Here is a 27,963-nt window from a genome sequence, read left to right as displayed (position 1 = left end):
TCCCGGCACCATCGCTGCTTAGGGAAGCACGAAGGTTTTAGGAGCTCTGACTACGAGCTAGGCATGAGGACCAAAACATATATTTTTTTATTATCGTACATCACAACCCATATCGATCCTTGCTTTCTTCTTGGTGACAGTTCTCCCACCTGAATTACTGATTCATTTCCCAGACTCCCTCGCAGTCAGTGCAGGTGGGCAACTAGGTTGGGGATGATGGTGTGTAAGCAGGAATGGTGTCTGAGAGCTTCTGGAAACCTCCTTGAAGCCAGGGCGTGACCAGATGTGAAGGCTGGGGCTCCGGCAGCCGCTGTGGAAGGGAGACCAGAAGCCACACACAGCGGGATGGAGGAATTCCTGCTCGGTAGTAGGCCCACTGCCAATTTCATGCGAGCAGGGAATGCCAACCTCCATGCTTCCTTCACCGGAAAGAGAATGCATTCCGGGCTTATTTTAGCCAGTGTTATTTTGGCTTTCCGTTTATGCCGCTGAACCAAATCATAGGGAGTAACAAACATCAGTGGACACCTCTGAGATTATTACAGGGCCGTCTCCCCTACAGCGTAACTTCGCTCAGAGCCTGTATCAGAATCCTTGGTCATGTCCCAGTTTTTGTGGTGGCCCTTAGTCCCCAGGCTGCTGTCCAAGGAGTACTGCTGGCCACTCTGACCGCACTGCCTTGATATTCAGGACGCACCCTTCCCGTGTTCCAGGAAATCCACAGTACCTGCCTTTGGTTCTGACTCAATGTCCCCTGCCTTTGTCCACCCTTCACTCACAAGCGCCCCTCCCCCACCAAGTTAATGTAAAGTCCCACCTTTCTGATATTGTCCGTTTAGAAAACTCAGTGGAGCAATGGGGTTCCACACCTGGCTGCTCACCTGTTGGAATCAGGTAAGCCCTGGGCTGTGCTCCCCAGGTAAGGTCTCCTGGACCAGGGTTTTCTGCCCTGCAGACCCAGCCTCCCATCACAGCCCTTCCTTCCATGCTGCTTGTCATGCTGAGGTTTGAACAGAAACAGAACCAGGGGACAGCAGTTGCAAGAAGAGCCTGGAAGAGGGACGTGTGTTGCTGCCACCTGCCCCCAGGCTGGTTTATGCACACTCTTCGCATTATGTTGCACCTCCTGATGGCCCTCTGGAGTGTGTCATCACCCCTGCCCACGGTCGTGCAGCAGGAGCACGGCAGACCTATCCTGTCCCAAGCGCGCTCTCTTAGTCACTGCTCTGTGGGACCAGGCTTTGGACCCACGGCAGAGTCTGTGCCCAGGGGGTCCTGTACACTCACAGACACCTGCGACTTCTGTGCCCTCTGATGGACCGTGTCACCTGCGCAGGGCCCTGAGCTCCATGTGAACTGAGCCCTGCCTGGTCACCTGCACGTGGCTCCCAATGCACGGCCATACTGCTGCCCAAGAAAACCATGCCCTGCATAGAGGCTGGTCTGGAACTCTCCAGAGCACTGGCTGCAGGACACGAAGGAGAAAGAACCGGAAGGCTACTGAGGAAATCCATGTTCTCGGCTACCCTCTTTAGGAAAAACGCCAGGCAATCTTTCTTGACCTTCTGTGTCACAACAATTAAGCAGCTGGTTTATGAACCATTAAGCTGACTGTGCTCACTGATGATATTTTAGGTTCTGTTGGAATTCATAAGCTGGTTCATCTTTCATAATATCCAACAATGGGTCATCCATCACGTTTACAACTTCGGGAGAGAGCAGCAAGTGTCACATCCTGTAATGTCTCCAGGAATGTTTATTTTTTCCTTAATCACAGCCTGAAAGTGAGGCTGCCCATGTGGATGGTGGAGAGTTGGTGGGGGAGGCTCCTGCAGCTGCTGATAGGACTTGAACGGGGCCAGACGGGGAAAAGCCACAAGCAATCAGGACGCCCCACCGTGCACAGCCGTGCCGTCTCCTGGGCCAGTCCCAAGAGGAGGCTGGCTGTGGCCAGTGGCCTGTGGGGACTGTCACTAGCTGCACAGACTTCCCCTGACCACCCCCCGCTTTACGTCTTTGGGATTACCCTGGGCATTGTGAGTTGTACCCATGTCACAGACACAATCCCTGTGTATTCCAGGGGGGGAATTCCATTCAGAAGCAGCCTGGGCAAATATTCCTGCCCCAGGAAACCTTCCAAGTCCTCCATCTCTACTCTGGGGGTGGGAGCAGCCCAGCCTGGTCTTGGCATTTGCAGAAATAACCCTCGCCACCCACACCGTGTCCTGAGCAGGGACTGGTGGCCTGCCCCCAGCCCCAGCCTTCAGCCTCCTCAGGAGTGCCCGTGAACAAGTGTTTCCCCAGATGTCTCCAGAAAGACCAGACCCGGGGGTGCAAGTGGTAAGCCCGGTTGGCACTTCTCAGCTACTGCCGCAGCGACCTCTCAGCTCCCTGGTGAACGCAGATGTGGAGCAGATCAGGTCCCAGACCAGGAGAGCAGGGCTGCGGGGGGGAAGGGACGGCTCAGGGATGGCAGCAGCCACAGGCCGGGGTCCTAGAGATTCGGATGGCGAGGGAGGGGATGGGCTCACCGGAAAGGACTAGCCTCCTAGAGACTGCTGAGAAGGAGACTGTGATGTGTCGGCCTTATTTAATCTCTTGTACAAAAAGAACAGCAATTATAATTTTGAGATAAAGTTATTAGTGTAAGGAAATTTAAGTGTGGCATGATTTTAAAGAAAAAATGGCTCGTACTGAAAAATATGTGGTCTTAGTGCAGGCAATGTGTCCTTCCCGCTGGCTCAGGCTCCTGTTCCGGGGCCTGCAGAGCGGTGGGGGCACGGCTGTCCTGGCTCCTAAACACACTACCACACAGACACCTGAGAGTGAGACTTAACCATGGTTACGGAAGAGAAGAGACATCTTATCAGCTTTGCAATGTAAAAACAGCCATCTGAGAGGAGCTGGAGAGGCGGAGGGCCAGGGAGGGCACCAAGATCTCCACGTTGTCAGGGACGGACAGGACAGACTGACTGCTCCTACACGAGTGGGAATCAGCTGGCACAGCCCGGTTCTCCTGGGAGGCACCAACACTGTCCCACTGCAGATATGGGTTCACTCCTGTATTGTTTTCAGATGCTCTCTCGGCCCCGGGGGCCACCTCTGTCCTATGTTAGCGTCTTCTCTGTGCCCTTATTTGCCAAGGCCTGCTTCTAATGCACACTGGAGAACAGCATTTCTCCATTACAATCCATTTATCCTAAGGCTCTTGGCTAGTGTTATGCATATCGGTTTAAAAAATTAGCCTAAGTCGCCCCCTCCACCAAAAATTGCCAGAGGATTACTGATAAAATAGAAACCATTTCCTAAAGAAATTTCACCTAAAAATACAGCAGTTTCCACTCTCACCTCATTGTAGGAGAGGGCATTGGAGGAAAAACTGGGACCTGCAGCCAGGTGACAGTCATTTCTAATGTCTCTTCTGTGTTATTCCCAGGAATTACTCAAAAACAGATTGAACAAAAAAATCCATGACAATAGAGGGGTTGTCTAAAAAGAAATGTGCATATAAACAGGTCTTGCCAGCTAGACAAAGCCAATTTTCTGCACAAATAATTCAGATACACCAGGATAAAAGGTATATTGATGATGAGGGAACTCAGGACCAAGCCATCTGGGCTGGACACTCCTGCTGATGGATCTTAAAAAGATCGTGCGCGAGGATTCTGTGAGCTGTCTCCTCTATGTCTGTCATTCTTCCCTTGATCTCTGAAGTGCTTTCAACTCCTCGGAACTGAGTGTGGGGCTTCTGGAAGGGCTGTGGAGGCAGTTCAGTGATGGTCTTTCCACCTAGGGCTACTTTATGTGACCCTGTTAGAGTGGCCGATGAGGAACAGATCCTGTCCACGCCACATGCACTTGACTCATTCTCCACGGGCAACAGTGAAAATTGCATAATGGCATTATTAAGTATCCCAGAATTACAATTCATTCTAATCAGCCAATAAAATCTTAGCGCACTACAATCTTGATGAACCAGAACTGAGATAGCCAGGAGTGCCATGTTGTATTCCATTTTTAAGAGAAAGAGACATATCAAGCAGAAATATAATCTAAAACCAAATTATACCAGAAATTCCAGGCGACATTCTGGACTGACACATATCTATGTTGGTCTACACTGCCCTCATCTGTAATGCAGGACACATTCAAATTTGCCCGTGGGGACTTTGCTTTGGCTGCCTGGCCCCCTTCAACCTGCCAGGTCCAAGTCACCCTCCCCACCCTGGAGGTGCCAGGTCCCCTGCCTTCCTCCTGAAGGTCCTCCCTCCCAGCCTACATTTCAGCCTGGGCCTAAACTGCTCGTTCTCATCCCAAACATTGGGTTTGGGGCTGGCCGTGATTCTCAGACCTTTGTTTTCATTGTCTTGTACGGATTCATCACTCCTGCATCTACAGTGGTTAGGACAAGACATACCTCCCACCTCCTCCCCACCCCAATATCCAAGCATCCCATAATCACAGCCCCCAAATCTCAAGAAACAAGTCGTGAGAGATGGGTGGGCACCTCAGGAGGCGTGGGGTGTGAGGTAGCCCTGGGGCACCTTCAAGGTGGGCAACTCTGAACAGGAGGAGTCTCTGAGCAACCCCCCCCCAGGCCATTCCCCACCCAAAGGGAAAAGGAGGCATCACTCTGACCCCTCAGCCCCAGACTGCACAGAGTCTGTTTGGCCATGGCATGTACCTTCTCTCCCCATTATTGTGCAGGTTAACTTGCCCCCCCCCCACCTGATTGACACACCCCCTCTGTACTGCACACTGGGCCATGCTCTCTGGCTTTTTGGACCGGCCTCTCCCACCCACTTCCTGGACTGTGAATCACCATGCATTCATGAGGCCCATCCAAGAAAGGCTGCCCTTTGGAGGGCACCGTCTCAGAGCTGGAGTTGGAGCCAAGGTGGTGAGGACTTATTCTGGCCAAGCAGGCATCCCTGGGACACCCCTAGCTCACACCCAGGGCCAGCTTTCCCATCTAAAAGTGGAACTTCCCCACAATCCCTTCTGGTGCTGAGCCTGTCAGTGAACTGGCCCTGAGGGGTCTCCACTCACTCCCCAGGTTCTTGACCCCACACTCCCCACAAAGTCCAGGTGGCTGAGACCCCCTCAGAGAAACCGCCTCCCCAGCAAACAATACAAAGACCCTACAAGGCAGCAAGGACCTTCCTTGCCCTCGGGTTTTTACAACCAAAACGAGCCAAGATGATCACTGGTACGGAGGCCACCAGGAGGACATTAAAGTGTGACCCGTCCTAAGGATGTTCAAAAAAGAGCATCAGTGCGGGGCACCTGCGTGGTGCACTCGGTTAGGCGTCTGACTTAGTTCCAGCGCAGGTCACGATCTCACGGGTTCTGAGCTCACGAATTGGGCTCCGCGCTCAGCGGAGAGCGTGCTCGAAGACTCCTTCTGGTCCTCCAACTCACGCTCTCTCTTTCTCAAATAAACAAATCTTTTTTTTAAATCATGTGTTTATTTAGGAAAACATAATTCTTACGACGTCCTTGTTGGAGAAACATGAGGCTAGAAATAAAAAAGCGCAAGCACCCTGTGCACAGCCACCCTCACTTAGATGCACAAACTCAGACACCAACACCTATATGAGGCCGCGCATGCGCAGAGCAGAGTGTAGATCGGGGCGCCCCAAGATACCGCCCCATAAACCGCCGGGCTCAGGTGCGGTTCAGCGCACGCGCAGAGCCGAGCGGTGGGCGCCGCTGGACAGGCCTGACAGACAGCTGGGAGGAAGAAGTTCTGCGCACGCGCAGAGCGTGGTGCTCGAGGCGCAGAGCGTGGTGCTCGAGCCGCAGAGCCCACGGCGACCGTAGGGGGCGAGCGGCCCGGCGCACGCTCAGAACCGCACAGCATGGCTGCAACTGGACGTTAGGGAACGGAGAGAGAGAAGTGCTCCTGCGCCCCCAAACGCAGACACGGGGGGCAGCGGGGCAAGATGGTGGTCGGGGGACCTGAGGGGTGGGCCCTTTGCAGGCCGAAAACCCAGGTACAACGTGTGCCTCCGAACTGGGCGGGCCAAGTCCTCCCCTTGAGTGGCCTGGTGCACGCGGTCGGGCAGCGAAAGACTCCTGAGGAGAAAAGGTGAGGGAAACGGCACTACGCAGGCGCACTGTGGCGGCGGCCCCGGCGCAGGCGCGAACTGGAGGCCCGGGACTGAGGCCGCCGGGCGCGCGGAGGGGCGAGGAAGGCCCTTTGTCGCCCGGCGGGTGTCGCCGCTGTCGTCCGCAGGTATTTATTGGTGCGCGCCGCGAGCGACCGCCCCTGGGCGGAGCCTGCGCCGAGGGCCCGCCCCGCCTGTGAGCGTCGGGGTCCGCCCGGGCCTGTGACGCCATCGGGAGGCGACGGGAAGGCCCCACGTCCCTGCCCTGTCACCTCGCGAGAGGGGGACCCCCGCCCGCGAACGTGGCAGCCCCGCTCGCCCGCCGCGACTCCGTCCCTGCGCCGTGCCCCCCCCCCCCCCGCGTCCTGGGGAGCGTCCGGCTGTCCGGCGGCGGCGGCGGGAGCCTTCCTCTGCCCGGCTCCAGCGCCGGAGGCCGGCCTGATGCGCTTTCCCCGGGCGGGCACGGACGGCGACGGAGGAACGCGGGCGGATGGACGGGGACCGACGGGGACGGGGCGGACGGGGGCGGATGGACGGGGACCGACGGGGACGGGGCCGGACGGATGGACGGGGGCGGACGGCTGGCTAAGCCCCTGCGTCCCGAGGCGGGAAGTGTGAGCGCCCTGCCTTCTGTGTGTTCAGAGAAGGGACAGGTGGCGTCCTTACTTTCCCCTGTGGGCCTTTACCGTCCGGGGGTCGTGTGTGCTTTACTGGAATTCGGTTTTAATGACGGTTCCCTCCAAGCGGCTTGGTTGAGAGAAGTACGTCCTCAGTGTCCTAATGGAAGTGAAGAACACAGTTTATTTTTGGCATTTTCTTTCTTTCTTTCTTTTTTTTAAAGATTTTATTTATTTATTTATTCAACAGAGATAGAGACAGCCAGCGAGAGAGGGAACACAAGCAGGGGGAGTGGGAGAGGAAGAAGCAGGCTCACAGCAGAGGAGCCTGATGTGGGGCTCGATCCCATAACACCGGGATCACGCCCTGAGCCGAAGGCAGACGCTCAACCGCTGTGCCACCCAGGCGCCCCTGGCATTTTCTAATCTCGAGTGTAGATTAGGGTTCTGAGTAATCATTCCTTCACCTTTTTACAATTGCACCCCTACATTATTAAGCCATGACCTTTACCAGTCGTGTGTGAGCCCCCCCCTTGCCCCCCGAGAGTTGGTGTTAGGGCTAGATCCGGAATTTGTTACCGCTTTCCTTCCCCATTATTGTCTCTGAGGGAGTAATTGGACTTGGCAGGTCGTGTCGGATGTGTTCCAGTATGTGACTGGTTTTAAGGCAATACAACTGTACTTTTATATTCCCTTGTAAGAGGCCACACCTGCGGACAGTCCCATGTCGGGATGTACAAGGGGGGTGTGCGCTGCCCTGGGCAGTACCTGCAGCCCCAGCTTGCCCTGTCACTGGTCTCCCCATATTCCAGGTCTCCTCAGCGGCCGTGCTCCCGGTCATGGCCGCGTTCCTTCATCGGTTTTCCCTGTCTCTCTGATGCCCTTTCCCGTGCTCCCACCTTCCTCCAGCGGCACTTGGAGACCTGGCTCACATGGCATCTCTCTGTACCCTTTCCGGGCCCTGGAGAGGGCATGGGTCCCTCCTTTGTGGGCGTGCTGTGCCCCAGAGCTTGGACTTGCACGGCCAGTTACTGATGCCATTCTGTACTGATTTCGCTTTGTGTCTCCCTGCGTCTTCTAAGATACAGGGTGCATGCCGTGTCTTACTTACTTCCCGCCTCTCTTACTGCAGTGCCTGCCGCTAACAGACACAGTAAACACTTGTTGCCTGACCGGCTGAGTGGATGAGTGAACGCATTTAGTTTTCTGAAGTTTCTGTCGTGTTCAGTACAGGGAAGAGCAGTAAAGCAGGCAGCTACAGACAATGAAGAGGGTGCTGATGTTGTCGAGACAGTCTCCAAGACCGTAGACACAAGGCAAAGGTGTGACTCGGTTGGTGCTGCTGCAGAAGAGGGGAATTACCTAATGAAGAAGCGTTGAGCCACAAACTGTTTTTGTCTTTTAAAGATCAGCTCCACTGAGGTATAACTTACATAAAATGCAACCACTTCAGGTGTACATTTGGTGAACTTCGGCACTCATGAGTACCCATGTAACCATGAGCGCAGTCGAGATCTGGAACCTCTCCCTCACCAGAGATGTTGCCATGTGTGCCTTCCCAGCCAGTCCCTCACTGCCCCGTCCCAGGCATCTCCGGTCCTCTTTCTGTCCCTGTGGAGATATGTCCTGTTGTTCGTGCACCTGATTCGCGGGAAGCCAGTGACTGAGACGGGGCTTGAGGCACAGGGAGCTTTATTATCGGAAGGGCAGGGGGCGGTCCCAAAGCTGCCTTGCCTTGTCAAATCTAGGGGCAGTTTACATAGGGTTGGTTGGGAATGTGAGTATGCGAAGGGAAGTTCATGGGCTTCTTGAAACTTGAGGGGCCAGTCTGGAAGCCACTGAAGGTACACATTCTTCCGGACGGTGGAGCGCCATCTGGGACCTGGTATACGTCAGATAGTTTTAAGAAAAATGTTATCTGTTTTTCATCAGATTCTTATAATCAGTGTGCAAACTAGGGGTAGAGTGACAAGGGCGAAGTTAACGATGAATCATGCACAGGGGAACACAAAAGAACAGAACGTGGGTCTAGGTTAATAACCCAGCTACAGTACAGCTTATGATTTCAGAACAGGTTCCGGAGCCAAGCGCCTGGCCTCACTTTGTATCATTTCACATACGCAGAGTCATACAGCACACGCTGGTTAGTGGATTATTGACTCAGCAGGTCTTTGCTGTTAACCGGCCCCTTTGTGTTGCGGGGTGCTGTCAGGCAGGTTCTCTAGCCACCCTGCTGCTGAGCATGTGTTTCAGGTTGGGCTGTTGTGAACACTTCCGCTGAGGCTTTTGTGTGGACGTTTGTGTTCTCCTCTCTTGGGGAAATCATTTGCATGGGAGGCCCCCGCATCTTCGGTGAGTCTACATGTAGCATCTTAAGCTTCCGACTTGTTTGTCTTGCTGATAACTTGGACTTCACTACAGTGTAAATTAGGGTCAGTGTAGTAAGATACCACTAGACACCAAGCACAGATAGGGATGTGGAGTGTGAAATGGTAAGAGTCACTCTGGGAGAAGTTCTGGCAGTTTCTTACAGAATTAAGTACATACTTCCCTTCTGAGCCAGTAACTCTACTCTTAGGTAGGTACCCATGAGAAATGAAGACCCGTGTCTGAAAAAGACTTGTACAAAGATGTTTATAACAACTTTGTTCATAATAACCAAACTTGAAAACAGCCCCTGTGCCCATGGAGAGAATGGCTAAACTGTGTTCTATCCATACAACGGGCTGTTAAGGAAGTGAGCTACTGGGGTCATGAGCTGAGCCGAAGGCAGACCCTTAACTGACAGCCACCCAAGCGTCCCACAGCCCTGCATTCTTGATGAAAGGGAATACCAGCTTCTCCCCTCATTGCGCCAGACCTGCAGGCCTGCTTGGGCAGTAGACACGTGACTCCAGCCTCCCAGGGAGCCCCAGGTCCCTCCCTGAGCTTAAGGAGGATTTTTTTTTTTTTTGAGAGGGAGGGTGGAGAGAATCTTAAGCAGGCTCCATGCCCAGTGCAGAGCCCAAGGCGGGGCTCTATCTCACAATCCTGAAATCATGACCTGAGCTGAAATCAAGAGTCAAACACTTAACCAACTGAGCCACCCAGGCACCCCAAGGAGAAAATTTTCTAAGCAGAGCTCACCACAAATCAACAGAAATGGGGTGTGGTTGGGGATACGTTGACATTAAAATACATGGAGAAATGCTCTAGTGTTCACTTAGCATGTTTTGGAGTGAAATCAGGTGACCTCTTTTAGCATAGGTCAGGGCGTCTTGGTGAAGAAAGAATCATCATGGGGCCTTCTGACACTCAGGGTTGTGTAAATTGTGTGTAACACTGCACATTGGTTCATGCCACTCTCTGGGTAGACAGCAGAACCCGTCTCCCTGCTGTTGCCCTGCCCTCTGATTTGGGGGTTTCTCTTGCAGAGGATGGGGACCCTGCAGTATTTGGGAAAAGAAACTTGACCATGCACAGAGGTAGGCCAGGGGTCCTGCCCAGCGGGATGCTCCCCTGGGCACGGGGTTGCCCTCAGTGACATGAGGCCACCAAGCTGAAAATGAGTTTCTGCAATTTCAGTCTAAAAGGCCTCCACTGTGTGAGGATTCAGGAACTGTGCACGGGCATGGCCATCAGACTCAAGGGGTAGTGATGGCTGAGAGGGTCCACAGGGGCACGGGTGCATTGCTGTGCAGACATTCCCAGTCCCCTGCCGCCCACATTCCTGCACACACTGTGCTCACGTTGCATGCCCTCAGCTTTCCTTCCACACCCTGAGAATCATCTCAAGGTCTTATCCCATGTCTAGACTCAGGAATGCTAAGATAAAACCACAGCCCTATACAAGTTCCTCCTCCCTCTGGAGGGGCTGACTTCTTTGGTACCAAGCTAAGTGCTGCCCATAGCAGTCAGGCTTGTCTGGACGTGGCCAGAGTTGTCAGGCCACAAGCCCCTGCACCTTGGCCACGCAGACTCACGGGGTGCGTACTCAAGTCCTGCTCGAATCTTGCATACGTATTCCAAATCTTCTCTTCAAGTCGGAAGATTACCTTTAATACGAAGTGATCACCAGCAATTTGAAAACTAGACAGAGGTTCCTCTGAAAAGGCCGTAACCCTGGCAATACGAACACTGAAAAGGGACCTGGTTAGATGGGGTAGCTACCGTCCCTCCGCGTCCACTGCGTGTGACCCGCTCCCTTCGACGGAGTGCATTCCTACAAGTGCCGTAATGAGAGTCACAGTGGCCTCTGCCGAGTGCTGTCTGCTGACGAGACCCCAGCTGCCTGGGAGGGAGGGAGAGCACCCTGTGGCTGCTGTCTCCCGGGATGGCCCACAGGCATGGGGTCCCTGTGCGGCCATATGTGGGGGCTTGTGCTGAGTCACCTCCCATGGGTGTTAGCTTGCTGGCAAAGAGGGTCCCTTTTGTGGCACCACTGGGCTTACTGTCTCCAGACATCTCGACACACTGACCTCCTTGCTTTCCCTGGTCCCTGACCGTGGGATCCTGGAAGTGCATGGGTTAATGCGGTGTGAGCCCAGCCCAGAGCAGCTGCAGAGGGACGGGACTGCAGGCCTCAAGAGCAGAGCCTGGCATCAGCAGACGGCCAAGAGCAGGCACAGCTGCGCTGGGTCTGTGCTGAGTCTGTGCTGAGCCCTGACATTGGAGAGGGTCCTACACCAGCACGAGTGACCCCCCACCCCAAAGGACATGGGCCTGCACCCAGCACCTCTCAGCAGTTTGTTCCTTTATTCCATCAATCAGTGAAGCGTCTTTCTTCACTGGGATTTGGTGAAAACTTCACTGCATTCCCTTCAGGCACCTCCTGGGTCCTGGGAGGAGGCCAGAATCAGCCCTGCAGTCAGGGCTGGGCTCTCAAGCCAAGGTCAGGAACTCAGTCTCTTTCCCCTGGGGAGCCTACTTGAGGGGTCTTCTTGTCTCCACTCCTAAAAAGAGTGAGCCTGTCCCATCAGATGTCTCAGGACCCCCAACAGAGTCTAAACTCCAGGGTGGGCACAGTCTCACAGTGGCTAGATGCCTCCTCTCTGGGAGACAGAGGATGGGAAGTGACCCCTGGGAGAGCATTACCTCCAGCTGCCCAGAACACTAGCCTGGGCTCCATCCTCTGCTCCCTGTAAGTGTGGGTCAGCCTGGGCCTCTGAGGGCCCAAATGCCGTGCAGTGTCCCTGACAGAGATGTGCCAGGATCCCAGACTTGGGAGGGCCATCCCTGCCTCCAGGGCTTCAGCCGTCTGCCCCTGGCCTCATTGCCTCACTTGCAAATGGGCTTCACCCCGTGTGTCACACGCGGGCTTTCAGAGAAGGCACTGACTGTCTCATGTGCACAGGACTCCCTCCAGAAGTCAGTACAGTGCATGTGAACTTGAAAACATCCCAAGGAAACCCCATGAAAGCAAAGCAGTGCTTCTGGCTGAGTTAAGCCTGCCCTGGGTCCTTCCCTGCAGTCCTCGGTAAGAGAAAGCTGCAGTCATTGTCAGCCTGGTATTGGGTCTCTGCAGACAGGAAGTCTGAGGCAGATGCAGAGGGGAGGGAGGAGGGGCTCATGGCACCCATTTGCTTCTGTGATCACCACTGTACACGTCTGATTGGAGCAGGTGCAAGGGTGAAACGTCTCCAGATGAACAGTGTTTGTCTTCACATCATCACCACTAACAGTGGTGACCCCCTGCCCAGCAAGGAGGCCCACCTGGGTGGCCTTCCAGGAGTCACATCATGGCCCTGGCTGTCCTGTTAGAGAGCTGGGGCCAGGCAGGCTCTCCTCCTGGGTCCTGGGCACTGGTCACCCATCATGAAAGGAAGGTGAAGGTGTGTTTCTGCCCTCTGTTTTCTCTACCATGTTAGAATTCTAAAAGATGGGACATTTTCTGTATTTTAGGCAGCTCTTGAGGACATTGACGTGCCCTCAACCTCAGTCAAATTTGTAACTGGAAAAGGTCTTACTCTGAGGTAGCTGGTATTTTCCTTTCACATAGCATCCTGCCCCCCACCCCGATACTGATGAAAATTAATAAATTTCATTTTATTTTATTTAAAATACATTTACTCCTGGGGCTCCTGGATGGCTCATTTGGTTCAGTGTCCAACTCATGATTTTGGTTCACATCACGATCTCAGGGTCGTGGGGTTGGGCCCCATGTTGGGCTCCACGCTCAGCACAGAGTCGACTTGAGATTTTCTCTCTCCTTCTCCCTTTGCCCCTCCCCCCTGCACTTGTGTGCACGCTCGCTTTCTCTGTCTCTGTGTGTGTGTGTCTCTAAAATAAATAAATTTTCAAATACATTGATTTCGTCATTGCGAAAGTAACAAAAGGAACACTTTTCTGAAGCCAGCAGGATCTGTCAATTTTAAAAGCTGGTGAAAATAGGTAATAAAAAAATAGGGAAGCAAACATACTGTACATACATTTTTAACTTAAAATTTGTAGCTGTGCATTAATTTTTAACAATAAGTTTATTGAGATATATATACTTTTCATACAGAGAAAACTTCAGGTGTTAACACCACATGTTGGTAAGTTTTGACAAACGTAGAACATCGGTCAGGGTGCATAACAGTTTCCTTGCTCCAGAAAGTCCCCTCATCCCTTGCTGGTCAGTACCCTACCACACCGCTGGCCGCCATCCCCAGGTGGCCAGTTCTAGTTCCAGTTGCCACTCGATGTTTCTTTTTCTTTAATGTTTTTTTATTATATTATGTTAGTCACCATACAGTACATCCCTGGTTTTTTTTAAATGTTTTTTTATTATATTATGTTAGTCACCATACAGTACATCCCCGGTTTCCGATGTAAGGCTCGATGATTCATTAGTTGTGTACAACACCCAGTGCACCATGCAATACGTGCCCTCCTTACTACCCATCACCGATCTATCCCATTCCCCCACCCCACTCCCCTCTGAAGTCCTCAGTTTGTTTCTCAGAGTCCATAGTCTCTCATGTTTCACTCCCCCTTCTGATTACCCTCCTTTCTTTATCCCTTTCTTCCCCTACCGATCATCTTAGTTCTTATGTTCCATAGATGAGAGAAATCATATGATAGTTGTCTTTCTCTGCTTGACTTATTTCACTTAGCATTATCTCCTCCAGTGCCGTCCATGTTGCAGCAAATGTTGAGAACTCGTTCTTTCTGATAGCTGAGTAATATTCCATTGTATATATGGACCACATCTTCTTAATCCAGTCATCTGTTGAAGGGCATCTCGGCTCCTTCCACGATTTAGCTATTGTGGACATTGCTGCTAAGAACATTGGGGGTGCATATGGCCCTTCTCTTCACTACGTCTGTATCTTTGGAGTAAATACCCAGTAGTGCAATGGCTGGGTCATAGGGTAGCTCAATTTTTAACTTTTTAAGGGACCTCCACACTGTTTTCCAGAGTGGCTGTACCAACTTGCATTCCCACCAACAATGTAGGAGGGATCCCCTTTCTCCACATCCTCTCCAGCAATTGCTGTTTCCTGCCTTGTTAATTTTTGCCATCCTAACTGGCGTAAGGTGGTATCTTAGTGTGGTTTTGATTTGAATTTCCCTGATGGCTAATGATTTTGAACATTTTTTCATATGTCTGTTGGCCATTTGTATGTCCTCATTGGATGAGTGTCTGTTCATATCTTCTGCCCATTTTATGATTTATTTGTTTCTTGCATGCTGAGTTTGAGAAGTTCTTTGTAGATCTTGGATACCAGTCTTTTATCTGTAGTGTCATTTGCAAATATATTCTCCCATTCCATGGGCTGCCTCTTAGTTTTTTTGACTGTTTCCTTGGCTGTGCAGAAGGTTTCTATCTTGATGAAGTCCCACAAGTTCATTTTATCTTTTGTTTCTCTTGCCTTTGGAGATGTGTCATGAAAAAAGTGGCTATGGCTGATGTCAGAGAGGTTGCTGCCTATGTTTTCCTCTATGATTTTGATGGGTTCCTGTCTCACATCGAGGTCTTTCATCCATTTGGAGTTTATCTTTGTGTATGGTGTGAGAGAGTGGTCAAGTTTCATTCTTTTGCATGTAGCTGTCCAATTTTCCCAGCACCATTTTTTGAAGAGACTGTCTTTTTTCCACTGGATGTTTTTTCCTGCTTTGTCAAAGATTAGTTGCCCAAAGAGCTGAGGGTCCATTTCTGGGTTCTCTATTATGTTCCGTTGGTCTATGTGTCTATTTTTGTGCCGGTACCATGCTGTCTTTGTGGTCACAGCTTTGTAGTACAGCTCGAAATCCGGCATTGTGATGCCCCCAGCTTTGTTTTTCCTTTTCAACAGTTCCTTGGCGATTCGGGGCCTTTTCTGGTTCCATACAAATTTAAGGACTATTTGTTCCAGTTCTTCGAAAAATGTCATCGGTATTTTGATCGGGATAGCATTGAAAGTGTAGATGGCTCTGGGTAGCATAGACATTTTAACTATGTTAATTCTTCTGATCCATGAGCATGGAATATTTTTCCATCTTTTTGTGTCTTCTTCAATGTCTTTCAAGAGTGATTTATAGTTTCTAGAATATAGATCCTTTACGTCTCTGGTTAATTCCAAGGTAATGTATGGTTTTTGGTGCTATTGTAAATGGGATGGATTCCCTAATTTCTTTCTTCGTTCTCGTTATTCGTGTACAGAAATGCAGCTGATTTCTGAGCATTGATTTTGTATCCCGCCACATTACTGAATTGCTCTATAACTTCTAATAGTTTGGGAGTGGATTCTTTTGGGTTTTCCATATAGAGTAGCATGTCATCTGCGAAGAGAGACAGTCTGACTTCTTCTTTGCCGATTTGAATACCTTTGATCCCTTTTTGTCGTCTGATTGCTGTTGCAAGGACTTCTAGTACTATGTTGAATAATAGTGGCAAGAGTGGGCATCCTTGTTGTGTTCTGATCTTAAGGGAAAGGCTTCCAGCTTTCCCCATTGAGAATGATATTTGCTGTAGGCTTTTCATAGATGGTTTTTATGAGATTGAGGAATGTACCCTCTATCCACTCTGAAGGGTTTTAATCAGGAAAGGATGCTGTATTTTGTCAAATGCTTTTTCTGCATCTATTGAGAGAATCATATGATTTTGGCTTTTCCTTCTGGATAAAATCTAAGACACTGATCGATTTGCGAATGTTGAACCACCCTTGCATCCCAGGGATGAATCCCACTTGGTCATGATGGATAAGCCTTTTAATGTACTGTTGGATTCTCTTAGCCAGGATCTTGTTGAGAATTTTGGCATCCATATTCATTAGGGAAATCGGTCTGTAATTCTCCTTTTTGAGGGGGTCTTTGCCTGGTTTGGGGATCAAGGTAATATTGGCCTCATAGAATGAGTTTGGTAGCTTTCCTTCTGTTTGTATTTTTTGAAATAGCTTTAGGAGAATAGGTATTATTTCTTCTTTGAATGTTTGGTAGAATTCCCCAGGAAAACCATCCGGTCCTGGAGTTTTGTGTTTTGGAAGGTTTTTTATTACTGTTTCAATCTCTTCATAATTAATTGGCCTGTTTAAAAAATCAGTTTCTTCCTGTTTCAGTCTTGGTAGTTTATAGGTTTCCAGGAAGGCATCCATTTCTTCCAGGTTGTTTTATTGGCATAAAGCTGTTGATAAAAGTTTCTAATAATCCTTCCAATTTCATTGGTGTTGGTTGTGACCTCTCCCTTTTCATTCATAATTTTATTAATTTGGGTCCTTTCTCTATTCTTTTGGATAAGTCTTGCCAGTGGTCTGTCAGTTTTATTTATTCTTTCAAAGAACCAGCTTCTAGTTCTGTTGATCCACTCTACTGTACTCCTGGTTTCTAATTCATTGATTTCTGCTCTAATCTTAGTCAGCTGCTTTCTCGTGCGTGGATTAGGCCTGTCCCTCTGTTGCTGTTCCAGCTTCTTGAGGTGAGAATATAAAAACTACATTTTAGATTTTTCTATTCTTTTGAGTGAGGCTTGGATGGCTATGTATTTCCCCTTAGGACTGCCTTTGCAGTATCCCATAGGTTTTGGACCGTTGTGTTTTCATTCTCGTTGGTCTCCATGAATTGTTTAAATTGATTTTTGATTTCCTGGTTTATCGAATCATTCTTGAGCAGGATGTTTCTTAGTCTCCAAGTGTTTGAGTTTCTTCCAAATTTTTCCTTGTGGTTGAGTTCCAATTTCAAAGCATTGTGGCCTGAGAATATGCAGGGAATAATTTCAGTCTTTTGGTATCGGTTGAGACCTGTTTTGTGACCCAGAACATGGTCTATTCTTGAGAATGTTCCATGGGCATTAGAATAGAATGAGTATTCTTTGGTTCTGGGGTGTCGTGTTCTATATATATCTATGAGGTCCAACTCGCCGAGTATGGCATTCAAAGCTCTTATTTCTATGTTGGTTTTCTGCTCCGGTGCTCTGTCTATTGCTGATAGTGGAGTGTTGAGGTCCCCTACTATTAACGTATTTTTATCTATATGTCTCTTTATTGTGGTTAAGAGTTGGCTTGTGTATCTTGCTGCTCCCCTGTTGGGGGCATAGATATTTATAATTGTCATATCCACTTGTTGGATACATCCTTTAAGAATAATATAGTGCCCTTCTGTGTCTCTAACTATATTCTTTAGTTTAAAATCCAATATGTCTGATATAAGAATTGCTACCCCAGCTTTCTTTTGAGGTCCATTGGCATGAAAGATGGTATTCCATCCCTTTACTTTCAGTCTGAATGTATCTTTAGGTTCAAAAAGAGTCTCTTGTAGACAGCAAATGGATGGGTCATGTCTTTTTATCCAATCTGCAACCCTGTGGCGTTTTATGGGGGCATTTAGGCCATTTACATTGAGACTGATTATTGAGAGATATGGTTTTAATGATGCCATGTTGCCAGTAAAGTCTTTGTTTCTATAGATTGTGACTTTCTGTTCTGTATCACTCTTCGGCCCTTTTTACTTTTATAGAACCCCCTTAATATCTCCTGTAGGGCTGGTTTCGTGGTTACGAAATTGGTCAATGACTGGTGATTCTTGAAGGTGTTTATTTCTCCATCAATTCTGAATGACTGCCTTGCTGGATAAAGGATCCTTGGCTGCATGTTTTTCTCTGAAAGAGCTTTAAAAATGACCCCCCCCCCCAACCCTTTCTTTCATTCCAGGTCTGTGTAGACAGGTGTGACGTAATTCTGATACCTTTGCCTTGGTACGTGAGAAATTTCTTTGCCCTGGCCGCTTTCAATACTGTATCCTTGGATCTAAAATTTGCGAATTGCACTATGACGTGACGTGGCGTAGGTTTGTCGTGGTTGAGCTTGGGAGGGGTCCTCTCTGCCTCTTGGACACGAATTCTTGTTTCCTTTGCTAGATTAGGGAAGTTTTCAGCTACAGTTTGTTCAAATATCTCTTCTAGACCTCTGTTTTTCTCTACCCCCTTGGGGATGCCAGTGATTCTGACATTGGAACGTTTCATTGAGTCAGTAATCTCCCGTAACCATCATTCTTGAGATTGGATTTTTTTAAGTCCAGATTCTATTTTAGCTTTCTCTTCTACTAACCCATCCTCCAATTCGCTGGTACGTTCTTCTGCCTCATTCACCCTGGCTGTCAGAGCCTCTAGTTTTGACTGCATCTGGCTCATAGAATTTTTAGTTTCTGCCAGATTCGCTCTCATTTCCGCCCTTAGAGACTCTATATTCTCATTAACATTTTCGTTAATACTTTTTTCAAGTCTACGCATCATCTTGACCATTGTTACTCTGAATTCCATTTCTGAGAATTTGGTTATATCCATATCCATTAGTTCTGTGGCAGAGGGCACAGACTCATTGTCTTCTCTTTGCTGGGGGGGACTTCTCCTTCTCGTCATTCTGATGAGGAGGGGTTGCAGGGTTGTTCAGAGCCCAAATTATTGACCGGGACCCAGGCCGTGCGCCCTTGTTTTATAGGGATCTTAGGGATGTGGGCTTCTTGATTTTTCAGCCTACCTTCTGGGGGAGGGGCCTGCCGCGCCGATACTCAGGCAACCCTGTTTGGGTAGAGTCTCCGTGTCCCATGCGAGGGGGGATGGGGATGGGCACACCGTGAGCCGGTATTTCCAGGCTTTTGTTCTCCGGCGGCTTTCCCTGGCGGTTTGCTGTGCCTCTTCTGAGAGTCAGAGCAGCAGTAGCCAAATCTCAGCCTCTGTCTCAGAACAGAGGGATCGCGGACCGTTCTCCACTGATGTTCTGGCCACTTTAACTCTGTTACTGTTGGTGCTGCTCAACCCTGCAGCGTCCCAGGATGTGCATCCCACACCCGGCATCCCAGCCCTCACTTCCAGGGCCGGTGCGTCTCTGTCCTTTGTGTTTCTAACACCGCCAGCCGCCCCCGCGTGCTCCGGAGCTCCCAGTCTCAGTCTGGTTCCAGTGAGCGCACCGGAGCTCCGTTTCAGTCTGGTGGCGCACGTTCCCTGGCTCACGGTCTCAGTCCGGATGCTCTCTCGTGGGTGCCGGTAGGCGAGTCCGCCCGCTCCCCCATGAAGGTGGCTACCACTTCCCACACCCAAACGCAGCGGCTCCCTCCCCCTTCCGTTTATCTTCCGATATCTGTGCGTGGTTTCACAGCTCCCCGCTTCATACCTCAATACTCAGCACTGGAGATGTTCATTTGTAGAGATCCAGATGTATCTTCCTGCGTCTCAGGCTGATTCCGTGGATGTTCAGGCTGGTCTGGTACCTATCCAACTTGACTCAGGGGACCGGCTGAAAAAGGGGTCCCCTACTACTCCTCCATCTTAACTCCTCTCCTACTCTGGATGTTTCTATACAGGGCCGAAGACTCCAAGTAGGCACCAGTCTGAGAACTGGGTTTTTAGTCTCCGTTTTTGGTAAAAACCACATCCTTAATTCATCTTCTTAAGATGTGCGGTTTCAGTATTTTTCTAAAATGGACTGAGAAATTGAGTGACTTTGTAAAGAAATCTAAGACCAGAATTCTTCCAAATATTCAAAAATTATGTTCTATTTAAGAGTTATCTTGCCTATACATAGTTCAAAATCTGTTGTTAAAGCAACTTCAACTTGGCTTTATTTTGACTCTCCAACTCATTTATCTTGGTCGTTATAGAAACAACGTCATTTCCTCTTACATGAACAGATAGTTGGTTTACATAGTCTGAAACAAGCTATGCAATAAGGAGAGTAGGAACAAGCTGCAGGAACAGGGTGTCGGGTTACATAGTCTCCAACAGGCAGTGCAATAGGGAGAGTGTGAACAGCCGCACGAACAGATAGTCGGGTTACATAGTCTCCAACAGGCAGTGCATTAGGGAGAGTGTGAACAGCTGCACGAACAGATAGTCGGGTTACATAGTCTCCAACAAGCTGTGCAATGGGGAGAGTGTAAACAGCCGCATGAACAGGTAGTCTGGTTACATAGTCTCCAGCAAGCTGTGCAATGGGGAGAGTGTGAACAGCCGCACGAACAGGTAGTCGGGTCACATAGTCTCCAACAAGCTGTTCCATAGGGAGAGTGTGAATGGCCGCACGAACAGGTAGTTGGTTACATAGTCTCCAACAGGCGGCGCAATGGGGAGGGTGTGAACAGCCGCACGAACAGGTAGTTGGTTACATAGTCTCCAACAGGTGGTGCAATCGGGAGAGTGTGAACAGCCACACGAACAGGTAGTCAGTTTACATAGTCTCCAACATGTGGTGCATTAGGGAGAGTGTGAACAGCCGCACGAAAAGATAGTCAGGTTACATAGTCTCCAACAGGCGGTGCAATAGGGAGAGTGTTAACAGCCACATGAACAGGTATGGGTTACATAGTCTCCAACAAGCTGTGCATTGGGGAGAGTGTGAGCAGCTGCACGAACAGGTAGTCGGTTACATAGTCTCCAACAAGCTGTCCAATAGGGAGAGTGTGAACAGCCGCACGAACAGGTAATTGGTTTACATAGTCTCCAACAGGCGGTGCAATGGGGAGATCTGAACAGCCGCACAAGCAGGTAGTTGGTTACATAGTCTCTAACAAGCTGTGCAATAGGGAGAGTGTGAACAGCCGCACGAACAGGTAGTCGGTTTACATAGTCTCCAACAAGCTATGCAATAAGGAGAGTGTGAACAGATGGAGGAACAGGTTTAGGAGGAAACTACGGTGTCCCAGCCGAGCTCACAATGGTAAGTGGTCTCCTGCTTCTCGCCAAGCTCGCAACCAGGTGAGTATCAGAGCAGGACTGTTGCAGGTGTTACGTACAAACGCATGCAAGCAGAGGAGACACACGTGTATGGTGTGTTGCACCCCAGAGGTGCCTTGTGTCAGCATGTTGCCGGATGGTTTTCCTGTCTCACAAACAGCAGCTATGTCTGTGGAGTTAACATTATCACAGGGTTGGAGGGAACAGCCCGTGTGCACACCTGCGAGTGCAGGGTCCCCTGTGGGCTGCTCAGAGCTCACTGAGAGCTGGCGTACTCACGGCTTTGTTTATTCCAGCAAAGGGATACAAGTCAACATAACCCAAGAAGCCACGCAGGGCAGAGTCCAGACTCGCTCCCGGCTGTCTGCGGACAGCACTCCTTCCTGGCATCCACGTGTCCTCACTGGAGCTCAGCGTCCAAAGTCTTTCCTGGGGCTCCATCATTTGCTGCTCTTGGCCTGATCTGTCTCCAGCCCCTCTGGAGGGTGCCTCGAATCCCCCACCCCGAGTTGCAGACTTTGCCCCAGGCAAACAAAGGCATCGTCGGGCTTAGCCGTCCCCCCTCAGGAGCTGAGGGCAAGGCCAGGCCTCTCTTTGGGCAAGGTTAAGTTCTTTACCACACAGTCCTGTACAAATGCTTTCTCCCCCCTGGAAAATGGAGTCACACCGTACACTTTGTTTTGCGACCTCCTTTTTCTGTTTTTCTAACTGGATCCCTTTCCTTGGTCCACAGGACGTTTTTGGGCATCGTCTTCTTTGGGGTTCATGGTGTCACAGCTTTGTTCGCCTAGGCTGTCTGGAATTTCCATCACCACTATCTGCTCACTCTGGCAACTTTTGGGGAAGAGAATTCGGATACTGGTAAGTGAATGTGGGTGGTGTCTTAGTCTGTGTTTCAGTAGCAGACTCTGATATGAGGAATTTTTGAAAGGGATAAAAAGGGCATGTTCCCTGGGAGACCTGGTATGGGAGGGGGAGGCAGATGGGGGGTAGGCCTGAGGGGGAGTGACTTGGGCTCCATCTCCTGGAGGAGTTCTGGAGACTGCAGGTCACGGCTCACAGGTGTCCCTATCTAGCGGCAAGGGCGTTCGGGTTCATACCCTTTCCTGTCAATGACCCGTTAAGGGTTGTAATCCCCAGACAATTCCATCCTCCAGGAGCTCAGGGGAAGGCTATTCGTGTGGTCAGAGGGCAGCCCTCTGTCAAATATTCAGAAGCTGGATGTTGGGAGCGAAAGACCTGGAGCTCAGGTGCATAGAAACGATAGATGGACAGCTGGAAATGCTGCTAGCACACGGACAGCATCTACTGCAGTTAGATCCAAAGAGAACATGGCATTTGGAGGGCCTTGTACAAGTGCTTGTATCCTGGAGGAAGGGGAGGCTCTTAGTGTAGACCCCTGACCTCAAGTCCGAGTGGGTGAGCACCTCGAAGACCGGAAGCAGAAGCTCAGCAAGCACCCTCCCCCCACTGCCCCCTGGGCCCTGTGTGCTTTGGCGTTGGCCTCCGGCACTCTGGGCCTGGATGGTGGGGGAGCGTCTTTTCTCCTCTAGGTGCCACACAAGCCCAGACTTTTCCCCAGGTGCTGTTAATACACAGGTAGAAATGGTGACAAAGATGAAATGACTGCTGCCTATAGGAATGCCCCCCCATTCCATTCTCTCCATCTGCCCCACCTGCCTCACCCACCCTGGTCTCCATCAACCCCATCCACCCCATCTGCCCCACTTGCCCACTTTGGCATAGGGTTATTTGAAAGACACTTGGAAATCAGCAGGTACAAGAAGAACATCCTTATCTCCCTTTTTCTTCCTGAGAACAAGAGACAGACCTGGGGAAAGGTACCATCCCTGCCCCAAGAGAAAGGAAGTGGCCTTGCCAAGGGGATGGGAGTCCAGGCCAAGAGAGTTGTGAGATCTTGTTACAGTAACTCCCACCCAGGTATTTTGGGTACTTTCCCACCGTTTCCTCTTTTTTTTTTTTTTTTAAAGATTTTATTTATTTATTTGACAGAGATAGAGACAGCCAGTGAGAGAGGGAACACAAGCAGGGGGAGTGGGAGAGAAAGAAGCAGGCTCATAGCGGAGGAGCCTGATGTGGGGCTCGATCCCGTAACGCCGGGATCACGCCCTGAGCCGAAGGCAGACGCTTAACCGCTGTGCCACCCAGGCGCCCCCCACCATTTCCTCTTGATTCACACTAGTGTGAAACATCTCAGTTTTGCCATTTCTCTGGGTCTTTGTTCTCCTTATCAGGGCTCCCATGATATGGAAAACTTGCATTAAATGAACTTGCGCGTTTTCCTCCTGCTAATTCTCAGGCCAAGCCAGAGACCTCAAGAGGGTTGAATGCTTTTCCTCCCTACACCAGACTGAATCCCGCCAGAGCAAGTCCTGTCTGCCTTGCTTCCCTCCCGCTGAATCCTCAGCCCCAGAACAGCTTCGGCAGGACGTGGGGACTGGAAGACTGTCTGCAAGTGAGTGACCAGTGCCCACAGCTTTCTCATTCCTGCCTCAGCCCTGCCCCGGTGAGTCTGCGAGTCTTCCCTTCTGCCATGTCTGCGTTTGCTCGTTTGTGTCCTTCAGTCTGTAGGCCGGGTTCTCAATACACCTGTGTTCATGTGTCCATGAATGTGGCCTTCTACCTCAGAGCAGGACCCCAAGGAGAGAACAGGAAGGATTCATTTATCTAGTTAGAATACTGCACAAGCAATAGGCAAAGAACAGAGCAATGGCATGATGGCACCATGTATTCAATATTTACATTAAAAATTTAGGACCCTTGGGGCGCCTGGGTGGCTCAGTCGGTTAGGCATCTGCCTTTGGCCCAGGTCTTGATGTCAGGGTCTTGGGATCGAGCCCCGTGTCGGGCTCCCTGCTCAGTGGGGAGCCTGCTTCTCCCCACTCGTGCTCTCTCTCTTGCTTTCTCTCTCAAATAAATAAAATCTTAAAAAAAAATTTAGGACCCATAATGAGTAAAGAGCTTTGAAAGAGAAAACTTCAACAGACAATGACATAGAAAGACTTGGACGGTGCCTCTCACATGAGGGAACATAAATGACCATTTGGCCTGAGAGAGAAGGTTCCCCTGCACAAGCCATCAAATAAATGCAGATTGGAACGCGATTCCTTTTCTCTTATCAGAGAGGTAGAGATTATAACATAATATCCCCTGTGGACAGGGGACACTGTCAGGGGTGTAAATGGGCATCCTGTCTGCACCGAGGACCTCACAAGGCTCTCACCTGCGTGGCTCTGGGACCCCTGGTCTTGCAGGGAAACATCAACCCTCATCCAGAAATAAGTCCTTGTTACGGCCTTTCCAGAAAATGCCAAAGGGGGTTTATATTCATGGAACTTCTTCAATTTCTTCTCTCCTTTGTCCCCCTCTCTGCATGTGTGGGTCCCGTGGAGGCCGTCTGTCGTGTCCCTCTTCTCCCAGCTCCTCTGGGGAAACTGGGTGGGTGTGGGCACTGGGCTCAGTCTTCACTGTGCAGAGTTAGCTGTTTGTTCTCCAGTCCACCGTGACCTCACTCATCATGAGAAAGGGGCCATCGTCCTGAGCCCTTCCTGGGGGCCCGGGGTCAGCGGTGGGTAAGATCCTGAAACGTCAGGTTGTGGATGCTGCCCTTTACATGTTTCCATTCAGCCTAATTGCAAGGTTTTGGTTCTTGAAATCCTTTGTTTCAAGGGTTTGGTGTGTTGTACGTCAGAATCGTCCTGAAGTTAGCAGTAAACCAGACTCTTAGGAAGAAAAATCTAGGTGGAGGAAGGGGGTGCAGGGAGAGTGCTTTTGAGAAGTTCTGATATGTGCAGAGCAACCGCTTCTTAACATCCCGACCCAGGGCATTGGTCCATATCTTGGGGGGATGCTGCCAGGCTCTGCCAGTGCCCCATTTCTCCTCAGATTTTTGCCTAGTGGCCAGAAACAATTATTACGGTGTTGTTTGCCTAGTGGTGACATCTTACTTCCTTCATCCGTTCTACATTTATTAATAAGGGCTTTTCTGTAGGAAAACACTGTTCCTTCCACATTTATGTATTTATTTGGATATTTATTTATGTCAGTATGGACTCCTAGAGGTTTTGGTCTATGGGTGACTATCTAACACTGTCATTATTAATTAATTCAGGACATACTCAAAACCATTAGTTTTTCCTCAAATCATTCCAGCTTTGGTCATCGGGAGCTCTTTCAAACGCCTTGGTATTTACTTTGTGAAATCCTCAAAGCCGCCCTTCTTCCCGGACCTCCTGTGTGCAAGGGGAAGGAGATGTGGGGTCGGTTCCCCCAAGGAAGAGTGCGTCTCTAGACCTCTGGTCCTGCAGAGGTGATTTATTTCACAGACACCAAAATCTAAAGATAAACACTGATGGTAACAATCACAGTAAAAATGACCACGTATTGAGTGTATCAGGTGGAAAGCACTTTGGGCACATTTTCTTATTAAATCCTCGTTATAAATCTAAGGTCTTAGTTTCACTATCCTGACTTTACACATGAGGAAACTGAGTCTAGGATCTACAAGACCTTAAGAAGAAGAGGGGGTCCCGGAGCACGTGTGCGTTCACTTGGCCGGCCCGGCATTGACATCCGTGAGAACGATGCTTTGCTTACATGCGTCCTTTCCGAAGGCTCTTGTCTTTGCAGGGCTGGAGCTGCTGATAAAAAAGGACCTCTGTGTGTGTGTACTGGCACCCCGTTCCCAGTGGAGCTCCGGGAGCTAAAAATAACCACGTTTTCTGTTTTATACAGAAAAGAGGAAATGTGCAGTTTATTTTGTAATGTTTACTATTTCTGAAAACCTGAATTTTTTTCCACGTGTATTTTTAAAATGTCTTTGGAGGTGTCCTTGGAGAAAAAGAGACAATGCCAATTTCACCAAGGGTTCCTCCATTCTCTAATCCAGATCTTTAAGAAACAACTGCTGGAGACCAGATCCACTTGACCAAGAGACGGATTCTCGGGAAGCCTCCCAGTTGCAGATCACTGGGGGTCATCAGAGGAAAGACAGCTCCCAAAGGGCCCTAGGACCTTGGTGCCCAGGCCTCTGCAGGGAGGGGCGCATGATTCCACGGTCACCAGCCGACCGTGGGAGCCCAGGCCTCAGTGGTCCCGAGACAGGCGAGAGATGGTGTCACAGGTTGACCGTGGAGCCCGGGCCTCGGTGGTCCTGAGACGGGCGAGAGATGGTGTCACAGGTCGACCGTGGAGCCCGGGCCTCGGTGGTCCCGAGACAGGCGAGAGATGGTGTCACAGGTCGACTGTGGGAGCCTGGGCCTCGGTAGTCCCGAGACAGGCGAGAGATGGTGTCAGAGGTCGACTGTGGGAGCCCGGGCCTCGGTGTTCCCGAGACAGGCGAGAGATGGTGTCACAGGTCGACTGTGGGAGCCTGGGCCTCGGTGGTCCCGAGACAGGTGAGAGATGGTGTCACAGGTCGACCGTGGAGCCCGGGCCTCGGTGGTCCCGAGACAGGCGAGAGATGGTGTCACAGGTTGACCGTGGAGCCCGGGCCTCGGTGGTCCCGAGACTGGCGAGAGATGGTGTCACAGGTTGACCGTGGAGCCCGGGCCTCGGTGGTCCTGAGACAGGCGAGAGATGGTGTCAGAGGTCGACTGTGGGAGCCCGGGCCTCGGTGTTCCCGAGACAGGCGAGAGATGGTGTCACAGGTCGACTGTGGGAGCCTGGGCCTCGGTGGTCCCGAGACAGGTGAGAGATGGTGTCACAGGTCGACCGTGGAGCCCGGGCCTCGGTGGTCCCGAGACAGGCGAGAGATGGTGTCACAGGTTGACCGTGGAGCCCGGGCCTCGGTGGTCCCGAGACTGGCGAGAGATGGTGTCACAGGTTGACCGTGGAGCCCGGGCCTCGGTGGTCCTGAGACAGGCGAGAGATGGTGTCACAGGTCGACTGTGGGAGCCTGGGCCTCGGTGGTCCTGAGACGGGCGAGAGATGGTGTCACAGGTCGACCGTGGAGCCCGGGCCTCGGTGATCCCGAGACAGGCGAGAGATGGTGTCACAGGTCGACCGTGGAGCCCGGGCCTCGGTGATCCCGAGACAGGCGAGAGATGGTGTCACAGGTCGACCGTGGAAGCCCGGGCCTCGGTGGTCCCGAGATGGGCGAGAGATGGTGTCACAGGTCGACCGTGGGAGCCCAGGCCTCAGTGGTCCTGAGACAGGCGAGAGATGGTGTCACAGGTCGACCGTGGGAGCCCGGGCCTCGGTGGTCCCGAGACGGGCGAGAGATGGTGTCACAGGTCGACTGTGGGAGCCTGGGCCTCGGTGGTCCCGAGACAGGCGAGAGATGGTGTCATTCAGCATCACTCCGACTGCCGCTGAGCGCGATCTTCATGGAAGGAGGGGAAACATTTATGCTTTTTGCTGCATTAGTGACTGTGGAGAGGACCTCAGTTGTTTCTAGGGCTTACCCCTCAGAGATGGCAGGCTAGGATGGTCATGGGCTGGTGGTGTTCAGTGCCGTTCCCTGCCTTGCCTTCTCACCAGGACACCAGGTTAAGAAATAAAGAAAAAAGGAAGTAGAAAGAAAGAGACACAAATTGCCCATAGTACAGGAAGCTGGGACGTGGGTGAGTGGTCACAGACCACAGGGGTATGTCCAGTGAGCAAAGAGCAGAGGGACTGTGATGGGTGTGGGGATGGCGGTAGAGGAGTCCTGCCCGCTGCGGGGACCTCAGAGGGCAGGGTGGCTGGACGTCTTCTGGGGAGTGCTCCCCTGCAGTCACCGTGGTGGGCCTTTCCCGGCAGGACCGCTCCTGCCACGTGGCCGGCACCAGCAGACCTGAGCAGAGGTGCGTGGGGCATAGAGCCAGGGGTGGGCAGGAGGCGGGGGAAATACGTGGTAAGAACAATGGCAACAAAATGTGTAAAACGAACATGTGTCCTACGGAAAGTCAGTAGTAATTTAGAAAATGTGATAGGGACGAACTGAGACACGACCTCCGTAGTAACAACTCCGGAATTGCTTGGAAAGGCAGAGGCTTACTGTGGAAAATGCTCACCATCTCACTGAGGTCATTAACATAGTCTGAGTGAAGGAGGCTCACATCACCTGAAGGCAAAGACTGACTGGCAGACGGACTCATTCTTCTGGGTTTTCGAGATTTCATGTAAGTCG

General features: G+C 50.9%; 1 long non-coding RNA gene across 10 annotated transcripts in view; it reads left to right on the top strand.

Annotated features, from left to right (window-relative positions):
- The first annotated feature begins 5,631 nt into the window (after window positions 1–5,631).
- LOC148110449 (uncharacterized) overlaps window positions 5,632–27,963 on the top strand; it is a 74,133-nt gene continuing 51,801 nt past the window's right edge. For 2 of the 10 annotated variants that reach the window (XR_015726551.1, XR_015726552.1), the window contains exons 1-3: window positions 5,731–6,238; window positions 21,565–21,692; window positions 23,152–23,358. This is a non-coding gene — a long non-coding RNA (uncharacterized LOC148110449). Of the gene's footprint in view, window positions 6,239–21,564; window positions 21,693–23,151; window positions 23,359–27,963 lie in introns of all 10 variants that reach the window. The other 8 variants (XR_015726553.1, XR_015726554.1, XR_015726556.1 and 5 more) reach the window with 8 other exon arrangements.

This window comes from Ursus americanus, chromosome 2, assembly GCF_024610735.1.
Source record: "Ursus americanus isolate L20-20 chromosome 2, mUrsAme1.1.p, whole genome shotgun sequence".
Lineage (NCBI taxonomy): Eukaryota > Metazoa > Chordata > Mammalia > Carnivora > Ursidae > Ursus > Ursus americanus.
Note: the sequence above shows the minus strand (reverse complement) of the source record. Positions and strands in the feature narration are given on the sequence as shown.